The following is a 17,557-nucleotide window of genomic DNA, read 5'->3' as shown; positions in this document are numbered from 1 at the left end:
GGTGTCGAGCGTGGTCACCAATCACAGCGTGTATTCCCATTGAGTCTTAGTCTTGGAAGGGGGTTTGCACTGAGGGGACTCGACCACTTGCCTTGATGTTTCCTGGGCAAGCACGTTGCTTGCTCTTGTAGTAACAGTCAGTCTGCCTATGTTGTTATATATTTTTCTTGTAGGTCTTTCTTTCAAGAAGTATCTTCTGTTCTTCTAGCCACTCCAGGTTGGTCTGCTTGTCCTTTCAACTGGGAATTTCCCATCTCTAGAGATCTGGATGTGGTTCAGGCTTCCACCTAGCCTTATGTATTGCAGAGGATCCGCAGGAAGCCTCCTTCACTGGGCACACTGAAGCCCCATTTTAGGTATTCTAATCAGTTATAGGCAGAAGACAGCTTTCTATGGTGATGCTTTTCGCTATTCCTTTCTCTTCCCCTCCAGTGTCTATTTTATAATATAATGCAAGGAAAAACTTGGCTGTCTTTTGAATCTTGGTTTCTCTTGCCTACCATTGTAAAATAGACACTGGGGGGGTGGGGGTGGGGGGAGAAAGGAATAGCCAGAAACATCACTACAGAAAGCTATTAAGTCCGTCTTCAGCTCTTCAACTGATTGGAATACCTCAAAGGGGGCTAGAAATTGCCCAGTGAAAGAGGCTTCCTGAGGAGCCTTTACATTACATAAGACCATAGGTGGAATCCAGAATCCCATCCAGAATCATCTGAGGTAAGAAATTTTCACTGGAAAGGATGAGTAGACCAGCTTGGAGCAGCTAGAAAAACAGAAGATACTTCGTGAAAAAAGACTGGCAGGAAAAATCCGAAACAATAATGGCAGTCTGGTTGATTACTTCAAGAACAAGTAAGCTGTTCGCCTGGGAGCCATCAAGGTAAGTGGTTGGGACCCCTCAGAGCAAACTCCCTTCCAAGACAAAGATTCAAGGGGAATACATGAACAGGCAGGTGGTCTGACTTGTGACCACGTTGGTCACCGATAAGGGGAAGGGGGGAAAAATAAGCAATGAAGTTGTAAGTTAAGTCTGACCACATTCAATAGACTCCTGTGAACCTGGGTGGAGACCTGGACGGTCAGCAGTATGGCAAGACCTGGGGACTCCTGGGCCCAGAGGCAGTGACACGGCAACGAGGACTAGAGCAGAAAGTGAAGCGTCCAGCTGATACAAAGTGAGGGGAGATGCACAAGAACACCCATACTACTTGACCTGGCTTTGATGGCTGGATGATCAGAACTCGACTCAAAAAAGAAAGAAGGGGAGGGGGGGAAAGAGTAACCTGCTACAATTTGATGAACTTATACTTATGGATGTAGTAGCTCAAAAAAGGGAACAAATTTTTATGATTTGAGGATCATTCCCACCCCCTCAGTACACAGGGTTGATAGGGAGGGGCAACTTAGACATTGGCTACCCAAGGGCGGGTGGCCTATAAAGGCAAGAGGAGTCCTGGTGTGGCGCTGTGGGTTAATGCATCAGACTGCAAAGCCGTCTGAACTGCAAGATTAGTGGTTCAAGCTCACCAGCTGTTCTTCGGAAACCCTACACAGGGTTGCTATGGGTTGGAATCGACTCTACGGCACTTAGCAATAAAAACAACAACAACAATAAAGGCAAGAAGTGACTGGCTTACAAGCTTTCAAGAGGGAGCCTAGTTCCAGAACCACCACTGAATGATTTCCAATCTGTTGGGACCGGGCTGGCAAAAGGAAATGGGGATAAGACTTATGGTACAGTAGTGAATAATTGCCATCAGGACTGATTGTGAGGATCAGAAATGTAGAGGTAGATGTTTTTTGACAGAAGGAGGGGAGTGATTGATTTTGCAGCCCAGGAGCAGAGGTCCCTGGGACCCTCGAGTGAGAAGAGTGTAAAGCAGGACCCTACCCAGAGAGGCAGAAACACCAGGGATGGAGACAGAGATGATGATATGGACAAATGGAGCAGCTGGGGACACTGAACTCAGGGAGGGAGAGGGGCTGTGTGCTGGCGGCCGGGGGATGGGCCGGTGGGGTGTACCCTTTGGTTATTGGTTATTTGATGATTCGTGGAGGGGATTGTAATCATTGCAATGAAACAAAATACGATAGGATGAATATAAAGCTGATATTCTTCCATGTAAACCTCACAATAAAAACTTATTTTTTTAAAAAAAAAGAGCAGACCTATACTCTTAAAAAAAAAAAAAAAAAATCTGCCCAGTGAATCTGATGTGGAACCCAGAACTCTGTGAGGATTTTAATTATTCTTCATTTTTAATTATACAATATGTAAATACATTCCCCCTTGTAAAATATTAAAACATTACCTTATCAGTTATGATTGCATTCAGCTGCAAGCAATTAAAGAACTAACAGTCCCTTAAGCAGACAGGGTTATTTTTCTCATGAACAAGAGGACAAGTAGAAGCAGGCATTACAGAGCTGGAGTGGCCACTCAAAATGACACCGGGGACCAGCACACGGCTGCCTTCCTGCCTGTGCATTGCGGGCCTGTGGAATGCCAATGTGACTGCTGCTCCACCAGGCAGTAGGAATCTGCTAGGGCCAAATGGCTTTGCCTATTTTATTTGTAAACAAGTGTTCTCCATGGGTGATGCACTAAACTGTACTAGCTGAAAGACTGGCAGTTCAAATCTACCCAGAAGCTCCTCAGAACACTGCTGAGGAATCTGCTTCCAGAAAGTCCACAGCCTTGAAAACCCTATGGAGGAGTTCTTCTCTGCACACATGGAGGATACATGAGTTGGAACTGATTTGACAGCAGCTAACAAAAACAGCTTTCCCTAGGAGCTTTTATGTACAGTTCCTGAGCCAGAGCTGTGTAATATGACCACAAGGTTCTATTAATAAAGAGAAAATGAAGAATTGGTTTTGGAGAGGAAATTAGCAGTGTGGTGCTGTGGAACCAGCAGTGCACTACTAACTACAAAGTTGGTAGTTCAAACCCACCAGTTGTTCCTACACAGTGTATCTAGGAGTAAGACCTGACTCAACAGAACTTAATAACAATAGCTACAATTACAGATTAGATTCATGTTGCCGTTGGCTCTCTCCCCCCACCTCTGGGCATTTCAACAAGTTCTTTAGAGTTACAGAGGTCACACTCACAGCGCTTATGCAGAGATTGAGACCATGGCTCGGGAGTGCCCAGCCTAGTGGGGCCATGACAGGAACCCAGTGACTTTCCTCCATCCTCCTTCCTCATCCAACCCAAGTCCACTGCCACCAACTCAACTCTCACAGTAACCCTGGAAAGGGCTTTCCCGAGGCTACAAATCTTTACGGAACAGAAAGCCCAATCTTTCTCTTTTGGGGTAGCTGACGGGTTTAAACCATGGACTCTGCAGTTAGCAGTCCCGTGCTTATCTAACAGCACCATCTTGTTCATTCCCCAGCATTCATCCAGAAAAGTCCAATCTCATGTGTTGCAGCAACATCTGAAGTTTGATCCCCAGTGGCCTTGTTCAGGATATGACACTGGGAGGTGAAAAATGATTGGCCTGTTTTGAAAATCAAGCCTGTCCTTCAAATCTGTCTGTCATGCCAGGCAATATTTAAAGAATGTGAGTTGGGCCCAAAGCATAGCTGAAGCCCTGTGGGCCCAACTAAGATGTCAGCATAGTCCCTCAAAGTGACACCCTCGCTGGGTAGACTTACTGTTACTCTCACGGGCACATTCGCTGCTGGGTTAGGAACAAAGTCTATGACCTACTTAGTGTGTGGGAAAGTGTTTCACATTTAGTAGGAAAAAATATATAAATATATCTGTACAGCTTTATATTGAAAAGTGTTTGCCTATGCAAATGAAAATGCCTAGACCACTAAACCCCGATACAGTAATAGTGGCAAACGTTTTAGTGCTAAGACTATGTCTTATATGCTTTGTTTTTTTGGAGACATCCCAATTTTTTCTACAAACAATAGGTATTTCTTTTGAAACCAGTTTTAAATATGCTTTTTAAAAAATTGTCAATCTGTCTAGTCATCAGGAAATAACTCTGGCTTACCTCTGATCTCATCTGGTCTGTAAGTACAATTAAATGGCAGATAAGGAAGACTTCAGCAAACAAGTGTATGACTCTGAGGTTGGGCAGCATGACCAAGATCACCGGCCCAGGGTGGTTGGGGTCGTGTGTATGTGCTGTGCAGTCGGCTCCCACTTGTAGCAACCCTGTATAAGGTTTTCAAGACTGTAAGTTTTTATGGGAGCTGAAAGCCTCCTCTTTCTCCCACAGAATGGCTGATAGATTTGAACTGCTAACCTTGAGGTTAGTGGCAACAATGGTAGGGTTTTGAAAATCTGAAAACATTCATGTTTAACAGGGAAACAACCTTAAGTCCCTGTGATTTCCTAGTCTAGAAGACAAATGCTGGTTCATTTTTCAGCCACTGTGTAGCTCTCAGCACCAGGCACACAGCAGTTACTGTGGAACTAAGCGTGCAGACGCAGTGCATACAAAGTCAGCCCTACTCTGGGAGAGAGCAAACAACAACAACAGCAAATCGCAAAAGACCTCCCAGCATGGAAAGCTTTTTCCAGTCAAGGCCCATTCTCTTCAAAAAACCCTGCCTGCAATTTCCTCAGGAAGCCTCTATAGTCATCAAAGAAGCAAGCTAATAAATATATTCACAGGCAAGATCTACAAGTCAGCTGTTGTTAACTTTGGGGAAGCAACTCAATCGGGGGTTGGGGTTGGGGAAGTATCTTCATACCTAAAGCTCTATCCTCTACTCACTCTTTCCACTTTAGTAAAGCTTATAAGCTTCTCATAAACCAAGAATTTGCCCCATTCCACATCCTCTCGTCCAAATTTGACTGACAGAAAAGTGACCTTCTCCATGGCCACGCTCACTTGCACTGTCACTGTGAGTCCGCAGACCATGAGTTAGCGTGGCTGCCCTTTCCACGGTTACCAGGTTAGCCTTGGAAGGTAGCCAGGACTGGAGAGCAGAGGATAGCATGCCCAGGGCCTGAGGACAAGACACCCCCCTTCTCCATCTTGAACGTCCTTTCATTACTGACAAATAACAGTGCTGTAGCCATGGTGCTGAAATGCTCCCTGGGCCTTTATTTAGAAGGACACAAGGAGTCAATCACAAAGGATAAGACACAACTAGTGAATAAATAAATACAAAACAACTCAACCTCAGCAGTAATCCCGGTGGCACAGTGGCTAAGCACTTGTCTGCTAAGGGAAAAGTGGTAGGTTAGAACCCACCAGCCGCTCCCCAGGAGACAGATGTGGAGATCTGCTTCTGTAAACAAGACAGTCTTGGAAACGGTATAGAGTGGAGCAGCTCTACTTTGTTCTCTAGGGTTGCAAGGACTCGGAATTGACTCAACAGCAATGGGGTCAGCAGTAATTAAAGAAGTGAAAACTTCAACAAGATGCACTTTCAGGTTAGCAAGTCTGAGAAATGAGTCACTGCTGGTAGAGGCCCACTTGTACAACAGCCCGAACTGGTCTCTGGCATTCCTCCTGCCCTCTGCTATCTGCCCCCAACCCAGCAGCCAGAAGGACCTTTCTAGAAGGCAGACCTCATCATGTCACTTACCTGCTTAAAGTCGTTTCATATTTGTACTGCAGGATAAAGCACTGAAATGAAAGGTTGGTTTGAAACACAAGGTTGGCACTTCAAACTTACCAGTCACTCCTTGGAAACCCTATACAGGGTCGCTATGATTCGGAATCGACTCGACGGCACTGAACAACGCCAGGATTAAGTCTATATTCTGTAACCAGGCTTGCTCAGTCTCCTACCTTTCTCTTCAGAATCATCTCACTCCACCCACTCTGCCCCCCCCATTCTCTGACTTCGGCTCCCCAAGTTCCATGCTCTTTAGCACTTCAGAGGCATTGGAACACCCTGCTCTCTGTGGCTAGATATCTGGGACAGTCTCTCCCCATCACCCCCATCTGCTCCCACCCAAGTTAACAGCATAACAGCCTTCGGGATGTGACTTCCACATCCCCAACACTCTTCTCCCAGCCCTTCTCTAGGCCCATGGGGTCACAAAAAGGTTGAGCAGATATACAGCAGCATGCAATTTTTTTGAAGAGCATAAACCTTAAATGTGTGCATCCTTTGACATTAAAAAAAAATATTTAAAGGATTTTTTTCTAAGTAAGTAATCTAAAAATTTAAGATTTAAGTCCTTAAAATATCTGTCACTCATTAATTATAACAGAAAAAAAAATCACACACAAAACAAAAGAAGTAATCTAAGTGTCTAGCATAAAGGGAATGGCAGAGTAAATTACAATATATTCACATGATGCAACACTATACAGTCATTTCAAAATACTGTTATAAGCTGTTTTTTGAATTTAAAATGCTTATTACATGTTAATTAGGGATGAGGGAAGGTACAAATAATTATCTGTAGCATAATCCCTGGAGAGAAAAACATAGAAAGGAACTATGTCAGAATGTTTATTGTGGTGACTTTGGGTAGTGGGACAATGAACAGTTTTCTTAATTGCTCTACACTGTTTTCAAATTTTTAGAGGAAAAAAATTAAGTTTCTTAAGAGCTAAAAGTTCACCTTTTCAATTCTTTTGCCTCACCCTAGAGCTACCTAGGAGTCCTGGTGTGGCGCTGTGGCTTCATGCGCTGGACTGCAAAGTCAGTTTGATCCACAAGGTCCGCAGTTTGAGTTCAGCAGCTGACCTCGGTAACCCTACACAAGGTTGCTATGGGTCGGAACAGACTCAACAGCACTTAACAACAACAACAGAGCTGCCTTGGGCCTTGGAGTTAGAGGCCTGGCCTCTCCCATCCCTGCCATTCTCTCTGCGTTTGCCATTCCTCAGCTCCTCATGATAAATGCTAAGGGAGCACAGCTAATAGCCTCAAAGGAGAAGGAAGAGCAATGGCTGGGGCCCAGAGTCATTCAACCAACAATCAGCAACATGTCCCTTCCTCCCACAGAAATGCTCCAGAAGCAGAATCTATCCCCAGCTTCTTAGCAGCTGCCTGAGGCTGACAAACTGCCCAGCCCTGATGCACGGCCCACATTCTACAGCCTCTTTTCCCACAGGCTGTAAGAATGAGCAAGTGCAAGTATAAATGGTACTAAATAATTCAGGGTGAACATCACAAGGGCATTCAGGAGAACTGCATGATGGAGAAGGCATGTGGAAAGGCTAAGACCCAATACTAGGCTCCCAATCGCTCTGAAGCTTTGAGGCAGTTCCCACATGGGCTTCCGTCTGTCTCACCAACTGCTTGCACCTGACACTGACTCATCGCAAAGCACACCTCCTTCCTGCTGGCACGAGTGGGTCTCTGCAGATGTCCCCACCATTAGCTGAATTTTGCCATGCAGCACATCTGATCTGGAGAGAGGGGGCTTTCACCAGAACACTCTGCCATATAAAGCAGAGCCCCCTCTGTGGTACTCCCCCACACCCAATCCACCCTCCTCCCATAAACCCCAGGAGTAGCTAGGGAAAATGACAAGTAGGCACGTTCTAGTTCAAATGAAGACAGGCCTTTGTGTGTAAGAGGGCAGAGGCCGACAGCAGGATGTGCTGCTGATGAGACGAGGTGCAACCCAACACTGCAGACATGCACATCTGGGTTGGTAAACACTTGGCAGGACACCCAAGAAGGAATGACGACTGCTGTGCCAGAGACACTGCCCTCAGCAACCCACAGGGCTCCTCCTACCTCCAACACCCTGGTGCCTTTTGGTTCACAGGAGCGACTGGAAGCTGTTTCTTAGTTATCTAGTGCTGCTATAACAGAAACACCACAAGTGGGTGACTTGAACACATGTATGCTCTCACAGTCTATAGTTGCTGTTGTGAAGTGCTGTCCAGCAGGTTCTGATGCATAGTGACCCTGTACAGGGAGTCCTGGTGTGGCGCTGTGGGTTCATGAGCCAAACTGCAAAGCCGTTTGAACGGCAAGGTTGGTGGTTCAAGCTCGCCAGCTGCTCCTAGGAAACCCTATACAAAGTCACTATGGGTCGGAACCAACTCGACAGCACTTCACAACAACAACAACATAGGGTTTCCAAGGAGCAGCTGGTCAGTTTGAACTGCCAACCTTGTAGTTCAAACCGATCTTGCGGTCCAATGCTTTATTCCATAGTGCTACATGAGGCTAGCAGTCCAAATTCAGCATGCTAGCTCCTTTCAGCATCTGTAGGCCTGACATTCTCAGGCAATGTCCATGTGTTCCCTTGGATCTAGGAGCTTCTTTCTCAGTGCAGGGACCCCAGGTCCTAAGTGCATACTCCACTCCTGGCTCATCTTTCTCGGTGGCAGTAGGAGGCAGAGCAGCAGTGCCTTTCAAATGAGTTTCTTCTTGCTTGTTTAATCCTTTTAGATCTTAGTATGGATCGACTTAAGACATAATCTAATCCTGTACATTGCCTGATTAACTGACAGAAGTTAGGATTTATAACACATAGGATGATAATTACACCAGGCCAGAGTGGATCACATCATGGGAGAAGTGATTATATTAGATTGCTCATCATGGGGGAACTACTGTCTAGGTTGCCAAATCAGAGACTCCAGGCCCAGTAAAGCTGACATAAAACCTTAGCTGTCTTCTTTATTGGTAAGACAAGACTAACAACAGTTCTGCACCTGATGTCCTACACAATCAATGCCTCTCGGGATAGGCACTGGGGAGGGATAAAGGAGCCAAGCAAGCCTCTGCCAGAGAATGGTGTGACAAGACACTCTGCAAGGAGCCAGTGTGACTCTGCAGACTCTACTTTTATCCACATACACTTAAGAGCTGAGGTGGCACTGTGGGATAAGAACTTGACTGTGAACCACAAGGTTGCTGGCTCAAGCCCACCAGCAGCTCCTTGGAAACCTTATGAGTCTCTATGAGTCAGAACTGACTCGATGGCACTTAACAACAATAATATTTAAATACAGGGAGCATGATGGCTTCATAGGATAAGCACTGGACTGTGAACCACAAGGTCAGCAGTTAGACCCCATCAGCGGCTCCACAGGAGAAAGACGAAGCTTTCTGCTCCAGCAAATATTTACAGCCTCGGAAACCTGACACGGGGTCGCTATGAGTCGGAATTGACTTGAAGGCACTAAACAATAACAACAACATACTTAAACGCACAGGAAGCCATTCTAGTCTATAGACAGTCACAACACAACACCTAACCTCTATTGATTTATTACAGTAGCCTAAGCGAATTACCTCATCACTTCATATAACCTTTGTCATAGCGTTATTCATCATAAACTATCGTCACGTTTCGCACACCAGGAAGGTAAGACTCACAGAAGGTAAATGACTTTTGCTCAGAGTTACACATCCAGCCATCAGTAGGTCCTAGACTAGAATGCAGTCTATCTGACTAACTTCTGAGCTGCTGGAGGTGGTGGTAGTAGTGGTTGTGTGCTGCGAAGTCAGTTCCAACTCATAGCGCCCCTGTGTAGGGTTTCTGAGACTGTAAATCTTTATGGAAGCAGAAAACCTCACCTTTCTCCTGAGGAACAGCTGGTAGATTTGAATTGCTGATCTTGTGGTTAGCAGTCCAACTCATAACCACTATGGTACCAGCCAGCACTCCTTAAGCTCTTTATTAGTAATTAATAATGTTGTTACTGAGTAATGGGATGGAAATGATAGAATTAAGAGCCCTGATATGCACATGGTTTCTAAATGATTTCTTTTAACCAAATTCTGAGTATCTTCCATGTGAACGAAACCTTTTTAAGTCTTCCAGACCTTTCAGGTATGACTATGCGCTTCCTAACAGTGCCTATCTTTCGACTTTGAGAAGAACACTAGGAAAAAAATGTTAGAGCTGGAAGGAGCCTGAATGCCTATCTGGTGGAGCCCCTGAGGCCCAGCACCCCAAGATAGCATGCTGCACCCAGGCTGTGCAATTCCTGTCAGTGCTCCTCCACTGTGCTGCACGCCAATGCCCAAATACTCTTCAACTGCATCACGAGCTTCCAAGTGGCCAAGGGCTAAAAGAAACCACTTGAAGGGCACTAAGCCCGTGTTGGGGTCTCCTAGTCAAAGGAAAGGGACAGTTCTCAGTGACCACTGGGGAGCAAGCATGTTTAAGAGAGTCAAACATTCACTCATTCGTACATATATTTATTAAAAGGAGCCCTGATAGTGGCATGGCTCAAATGCTGGGCTGCTGTGGTTCAAACCCAGCTGCCACTCTGTGGGAGAAGATGAGGCTGTGTGCTTCTGTAGAGGTGTGCAGTCTCAGACATAGTGTAGCAGTCCGAATCTAACACACAGGCTCACTATGAGTTGAGATCAACTTCATGGCAGTGAGTTTGGTAGCAGGAACACTTATTGATGCCTATATGCCTAGACCTAAGGAATCCTGGTGACTCAGTGGGTTACGAGTTGGACTGCTAACCACAAGATCAGCAGTTCAAATCTACCAGCCACTTCTTGGGAAAAAGATGAGGCTTTCTGCTCCCTGAAGATTCACAGCCTTGGAAACCATATTTACACAGGGTTGCTATGAGTAGAAACTGATTCAATGGCACACAATCACTAATACCACCATATGCCCTGGAGGCCTTCAAGCTCAACAACTCTAACATCATATAAAGAAATACAGCCAGACATTATGAGTCCTGATGTGGCACTGTGGGTTAACGCGCTAGACTGTAAAGTCGGTTTGAACCACAGGGTTAGCAGTTCAAGCTCATCAGCCATTCTTCGGAAACCCTATAAAAGGTCACTATGGGCCAGAACTGACTTGAAAGAACTTAACAACAACAGATAGTAAAACTGGACCCCTGGTGTGGTGCTGGGGGCTAATGCACTGAACTGCAAAGTTGGTTTGAACCACAAGGTCGGTGGGTCAAATTCACAAGCCGCTCCTTGGAAACCCTATACAGAGTCATTGTGGGTCAGAACCGACTTGACAGCACTTAAAAACAACAACAATAGTAAAAATGGCACTGTAGGATAAGCACTGCAAGGTTGGCAACTCAAACCCATGAACAGCTCCTTGGAAATTCTATACAGGGTTGCTATAAGTAGGAACCAACTTGATGGCACTTAACAACAACAACAATAGAAAGAAGTATTGTCACAATTTATGCAGTCAGGTCAAAACTAAACCACAGTCTCATCAAGTCTTTAGATGGAACTTCCAATGGACATGAACTACAGAGGTCACAGGAACATGTTAAATGGCACTACAGAGGTGCAATCAGCAAAACAGAGACTGTGTGAAACCCTATAGGGCAAATGGCCTGATTTCTTCAACAGATAAAATTCAAAGGGAAAAATATGGAGAAGGAACCTATAGATTAAAAGATACTTAAGAGATATAGCAATCAACTGCAATGTTGAACTTTACTAGATCTTATTCAAACAAACTTAACTTGAAAAAAAAAATGACGTGTGACAAGTAGAAATTTGAATATTGACTGGCCATGTGACATTAGCTCCTTGGAAGCCCTATACTGGGTCGCTATGGTCTGAACCGACTCGACAGCACTTAATAATAAGACCAATAATGTGATGCTAGGGAATTATTGTTAATTTTTTAAGTATTAAATGGTATTGTTTGTTTGTTAAAGGAGTTTGTTTGTTAAAGGAGTCATTTTGAAATATATGGTTGAAATAATATGATGCTTGGGTTTATTTTAAAACATTATTAGTAGGGAATGAAGTAGATGGGCACATTGAGAAAACCTAATAAACAATGAACTGAAATTTGTTGAAATTGTACTCATAGAGAAGGTAAGTGGAGAGTCACGATACTATTCGTTGTACTTATCTATAATGTTCCTTCCATAACTGTCTCAGTACATTCGTGCTGCTATAGCAGAAATACCACAAGTGGAATGGTTTTAACAAACTGACATTTATCCTCTCACAGCTGAAGAGGCTACAAGTCCAAATTCAGAGTGCCGGCTCTAGGGGAAGAATCTCTTTGTTGGCTCTAGAGAAAGGTCTTTGTCTCCTCTCAGAGTCTGTAGGCCCAACATTCCTTGGAGATCTGCACACGTCTTGGCATTAATCTTTCCCTGGATCTAGGAGCTTCACAGGGCAGGAGCCCCTGATCCAAAGGACATATTCCACTTCTGGGTCTTCTTTCTTGGTGGTGGTAGGAAGCAGAGCAAGAGTGCCTTTAAAATTAGTCAAACTTGAGAATCAATTTAGCAAACTCATCCTTCCAATTTTGTTTCTCTAGAACAACTCCTGGTACCAAATTTTTGAGAGGAGCACAATGAAGCTTACATGTGTAGAGAAAGAGGTTTATATCAAGGAGATGGCTCACACAGCTGCATAGGCAGGCAAGTTCATGGGTCAGATACTGGACTGAAGGTTTCTCCTGACTCAAGGAGCTTCAGGAGCTGATGAATCCAAGACCAGCAGGTCAGATGTCAGGCTTCTGGTTGCAGAGGTGAATGAATCCAAGACCAACAGATAAGATGGCAAGCTACTGATGACTACCAGGATTGGCAGGCAACAGAACAGGCCACTGGCTCAAGTCCAAAGAATTGGCGATCAGATAAGAAGCCAGATGCAGGCTCCAGATCCAGCAAAAAGAAAGCATGCTTTGCCAATATATTGGAAGCAGGACATACCCCCAAGGAAACTTCCTTTCAATTGCCTGCTGTTCAAAGCAGATGTTCATGGAGACAATAGCCTTACATTAGATCTCATCTTAGGGGATTATGTCCTATTAGCTAAGAAACCACTGAGAGTCCTGGCCCACTCAAGGTGACACAATATCACCATATTACAAAAATTTTAAAATAAATTTACATCAAAAGATAAGATGAATATATTCAATACTCTCAGAAAAAAGTTAAACTAAAACCTATAGGACAGGGACTTCTGGCAAGATGGCAGACTAGGTAGAAATGTTACACAAACCCTCTGCAACAAAGATATGGAAAGTTTGGGGGCTTGATGTAAGACAAGGCAGAAAGGCTGTATAAGGCGCTCTTCAGCAAAAACACGACACCTGGATGAAACAGATTCCGAGGGCAGTCCTGGAACTCTGAGACTCAGCTAAAGGGATCAATAAATGGGTGGAGTGCTTACCAGGAGAAAATTTGGAACAGAAACAAGAAAGGAGGTGACCTCTCATTTTGGGAGGTGGGGCCAACGTGTCCCACCACACCATTTTAAAAGGGAGTGAGGGATGAGAGAGCACTCCCATTGCAAAACCCTGCCAGCAACTTACAGAGACAAAGCTCAAAGTCATACTTTTTTCTCTTTCCGTCTTTTCTCTTTCTCCTCACTTCTTGAAAACTTGTACAAGTAGACAGCCCCAGGGAAGGTTCTGTGCTGTGCAGTTCCCACGGATGGGTGCAGAATCGAAGAGGTAAGATACAACAGAAAGAGCCAGCACCAGCAGTCTCTTCCAAATCAGGTCTTGCCAACCCTGGGCTGGTGCTCACTAAGAGAAACAGCTGAATGGACTTGAGGGGGAAAAGGAAAAACAGATGAAGTACAACAAAAACACTCTTGTTAGATCAGAGAGACACAGCAGGAACATTATGGCATTTCTCAGGTGGCTTTGTCCTTAAATGCCCTCAAGTCGGCTCTGATTCATAGAGACCCTATATAGGGTCTTCTCAGGACCCTATCCGTTTGCAGTTCAAATTGATTTTGCAGTTCAGCGTCACACCAAGAGTCCATTGTTATTGTTAGGTGCCATCGAATTGGCACCAACCCATAACGACCTTATGCACAGCAGAACAAAACACTGCCCGATCCTGGGCCAACCTCACTATTGTTGCCACACTTGAGTTCATTGATGCTGCCACTTAGCCAATCCATCTTGTTGGGGGTCTTCCTCTTTTTCTCTGACCTTCCACCTTATCAAACAAGATATCCCTCTCCAGCGACTGGTCCCTCCTGACAATATGGCCAAAGTATGAGAGTCGAAGTTTGGCCATCTTGGTCTCCAAAGAGCACTCTGGCTGCACTTCTTCCAAAACGGATCTGTTGGTTCTTTTGACAGCCCATGGCACTTTCAATATTCTCCTCCAACACCATAACTCAAAAGAATCAATTCTTCTACGGTCTTCTTTACTCACTGTCCAGCTTTCGCATGCACATGAGGTTACTGAAAATAGAATTACTCTTAATTTCTCATGGCTCCTTTATGGCTTTGTTTTATTATTTAATATTATCATTAGCTTGCCCCCACCCCTTTCTCAAGTTTTATTGTCTTTATATTGCTGTTGTTTTCAATTTTTTTTTCTGGCTTTCTTTTTTAGTCTTTTTTTTGGTCTTCCTTCTATCTTGTGGGAGTGCTTTCTCTTTTTGCTTCATCTGACAGGAAACAGCAGCTGCGACTATACAGCCAAACTATAATTGCACCCTCTAAAACTTCACCAATTAGGCAAGAGACAATTTGTTGTTGTTGTTATGTGTCGTGGAGTCGGTTCCGACTCATAGCGACCCTGTACAGGGTTTCCAAGGCTGTAAATCTTTATGGGAGCAGAAAGCCTCACCTTTCTCCCACAGAACAGCTGGCAGTTTCGAACTGCTGACCTTGTGGTTTTCAGCCCGATTCGTAACCATTACGCTACCAGAGCTCCTTAGGCAAGAGACAATACCAGCTGCTAAATATCAGAAAAGTATCTACAACCAACACCAGCTTAAAACACTATGACTTGAGCTGTATGATTAGTGAACTGAGAAGCCCATCTCCTGATCACATCCACCAGGAGGCAACTGGAGACTGCTTAAGAATACACCAACATGTTGTTGTTGTTAAGTGCCATTGAGCTGATTCTGACCCACAGTGAGCCTGTATAAGGTTTCCAAGGAGCAGCTGGTGAGCTTGAACTCAGAAAAGTGCTACAGGAACAATCAAACAAAACAGATATAGCTGTACAGACAATACAAAACCTGCAAAAAGAGATACAAATCATAGTGTTCAATACTAAAATATCAGAAATGGATAATACACTGAAAGGGCAAAGGAATAGAATTGAAGTGATGGAAGCCAGAATTCGAAAGCTTGAAGATAAATCTGTCAATACTGCTAAGACAGAAAAGCAAGCTAAAAAAAAAAAAAGAATGAAAAAATCTGAAGAAAGCTTAGGATTCAAGGGGCCAACATGATGAGGAAAAACCTATGGGTGATTAGAATTCTCGAACGGGTAGAGACAAAGAAAACCATAACAAAGATTGTCAAAATGCTGCTGCAAGAATATTTTCCTAACAACTTGAAAGATGAGAAGATAAGCATTCAAGAAGCAGAATGAACCCCCATAAGAAAATCACCAAGACATATTTTAATCAAACTCTCCAAAATCAAAGACAAGGGAAGAATCCTGAAAGCAGCTAGGGAAAAAAGAAATGTTCCTACAAAGGAACGCCAATAAAATTAAGTTCTGATTTCTCAGCAGAAACCACACAGGTAAGAAGGCAATGGGGTCACATATACAAAACTCTGAAAGTAAAAAACTGCCAACCAAATGCAAAGATCCAAAAGACCAAGTCTTGAGTCAGGGGCACCTTTGTCATCAAAGTGACATGTTTGTTTCTTAAAGAGGTCTTGTGCAGTCATGTATAAGTGTAAATGTCTAAAGTTATCACGATGATTGAAGTACAAACCCGGTGTGGTGCTGTAGGATAAGCACTGAACAGATAACTGTAAGGTTAGGAGTTCAAAGCCACCAGCCTCGAAAACCCTATACAGAGTATTTTAAGTTGTAACCAATTTGAAGGCATACAACAACAGCAATAACAGGCAATCGATATACTAGATTCACATACTGAAATACCAATGTTCATAGTATAATGCATAACTGTAAATATCATATATCAAGTTACATTTATTTATATATATAAATAAAAACATCTTTGTAAAATAACATTTATTAAATCAATAAATGTTTTTATTTATATGTGAAAAAAAAAATGCCAACCAAGAATTATATACCCAGCAAAGCTGTCAATTAAATATGATGGCAAAATCAGAACATCTCAAGACAATCAGAAATTAAGGGATTTTGTAAAAGCCAAGCCAACACTTCAATACATATTAAAGGGAGTTCTTTGGACTGAGAACCAACAAGAGATTGACATATGTGGCAATACCACCCAGAACTCAGTCCAGATAGGAAGAATCCAGAGCAGAACAAAACTACAAGACTGAAAGCAGGGGACCTGGGATGTTATTCTATGATCAGGACAACTACAAAGCAAAAGACGGGAAAAGTATAGTAACAGAGACCCAGGTGGTGAGGCGGAGATCAGGTAGATTTCAGGATAAAACAGACTGTTTTAAAATGAGGATGGAATTAATAAAGCACACAGTAACCTCAAAGAAACTTAATACATTGCCACATTCTCCAGAATAGATCATATATTAGGCCACAAATCAAGCCTCAATAAATTTAAAAGCATCAAAATACAACAAAGAATTTTCTCAGATTACAACATTATACAATTAGTGCAATAAAGCAGCAATAAAAACATTAAGGAGAAAAAGTCAAATACATGGAAACTGAATAACACCCTGCTTAAAAGCTACTGGGTAATACAAGAACATGAAAAATGAAATTAAAAACTTCCTTGAACCAAATGAGAATGAAACACTATATACTAAAATTTAGGGACACAGCAAAAGTAGTACTCAGAGGGCTTGACAGCAATAAAGGCACACATCCAAAAAGAAGAAACAAAGAAAATAAACACATTAACCCAACATCTCCAAGAGTTGAAAAAAAGCATGGAAGTAAGCCTACAGCCACCAGAATGAAAGAAATAATAAAGGTTAAAAAAGAAATAAACTAAACAGAAAACAGACAATAGAAAGAATCAACAAAACAAGAAGTCGATTCATTTAAAAGGATTAATGAAATTGACATGCCATTGGAAAATCTAATGAGAGAAAAGATGCAAATAACATGAATAAGAAATTATGTGGATAACTTCATAAAAGAACCAACAGAAATAAAAAGGATAATAAAATAACACTATGAAGAACTGTACTCCATCAAATTTGAAAAATCTAGAAAAAATGGATACATTTCTAGAAAAGTACTACCTAAACTAACAGACAGAAGTAGCAACCCAGAACAGATCTATAAGAAGAAATTGATCAAGTCATTTAAAAACTCCCAACAACAAAAAGACAGAGCCCAGATGGCTTTCCTGGTGGTCATCTTTCTCTGAAGGCAAACTTTCAGAGAAAAACTGACACCAATTCTATTTAAAGTATTCCACAACATAGAAAAGGATAGAAATTTTCCAAATACATTTTAAGAAATGGACAGAATCTTCATATCAAAGCTAGGCAAAGAAATCACTAAACAATACAATTATAGGCATTTACTGCGAACAAATAAGATGGTGGAGAGGGTGGAAGTGCAATGAGGAGCTCCATCAGCAACAACACAGAATACTGGACCAAGCAAACTCAGGAGATGGTCCCAGAACTCTGAACTACATATAAAGGAATATTTAGAAGGTTGGAAGGCTTACAGCTAGGGGAATTTGTAGCAGAAGCAAGAAATCCATTGCTTTCTAATTCAAGATGCTCAGCTGCTCCAGGAGCCGCCATCTTGGGAAAGACCAAGTGGGGGAAGGATTAGAG

General features: G+C 43.1%; 1 protein-coding gene across 6 annotated transcripts in view; it reads right to left on the bottom strand.

Moving 5' to 3' along the window:
- The window catches only part of TOM1L2 (target of myb1-like 2 (chicken)), a 237,370-nt gene that overhangs the window by 156,496 nt on the left and 63,317 nt on the right, over window positions 1-17,557 (bottom strand). The window lies entirely within an intron of this gene.

The sequence above is a fragment of the Chrysochloris asiatica genome, unplaced genomic scaffold, assembly GCF_000296735.1.
Source record: "Chrysochloris asiatica unplaced genomic scaffold, ChrAsi1.0 scaffold00331, whole genome shotgun sequence".
NCBI classification, from domain to species: Eukaryota; Metazoa; Chordata; class Mammalia; order Afrosoricida; family Chrysochloridae; genus Chrysochloris; species Chrysochloris asiatica.
Note: the sequence above shows the minus strand (reverse complement) of the source record. Positions and strands in the feature narration are given on the sequence as shown.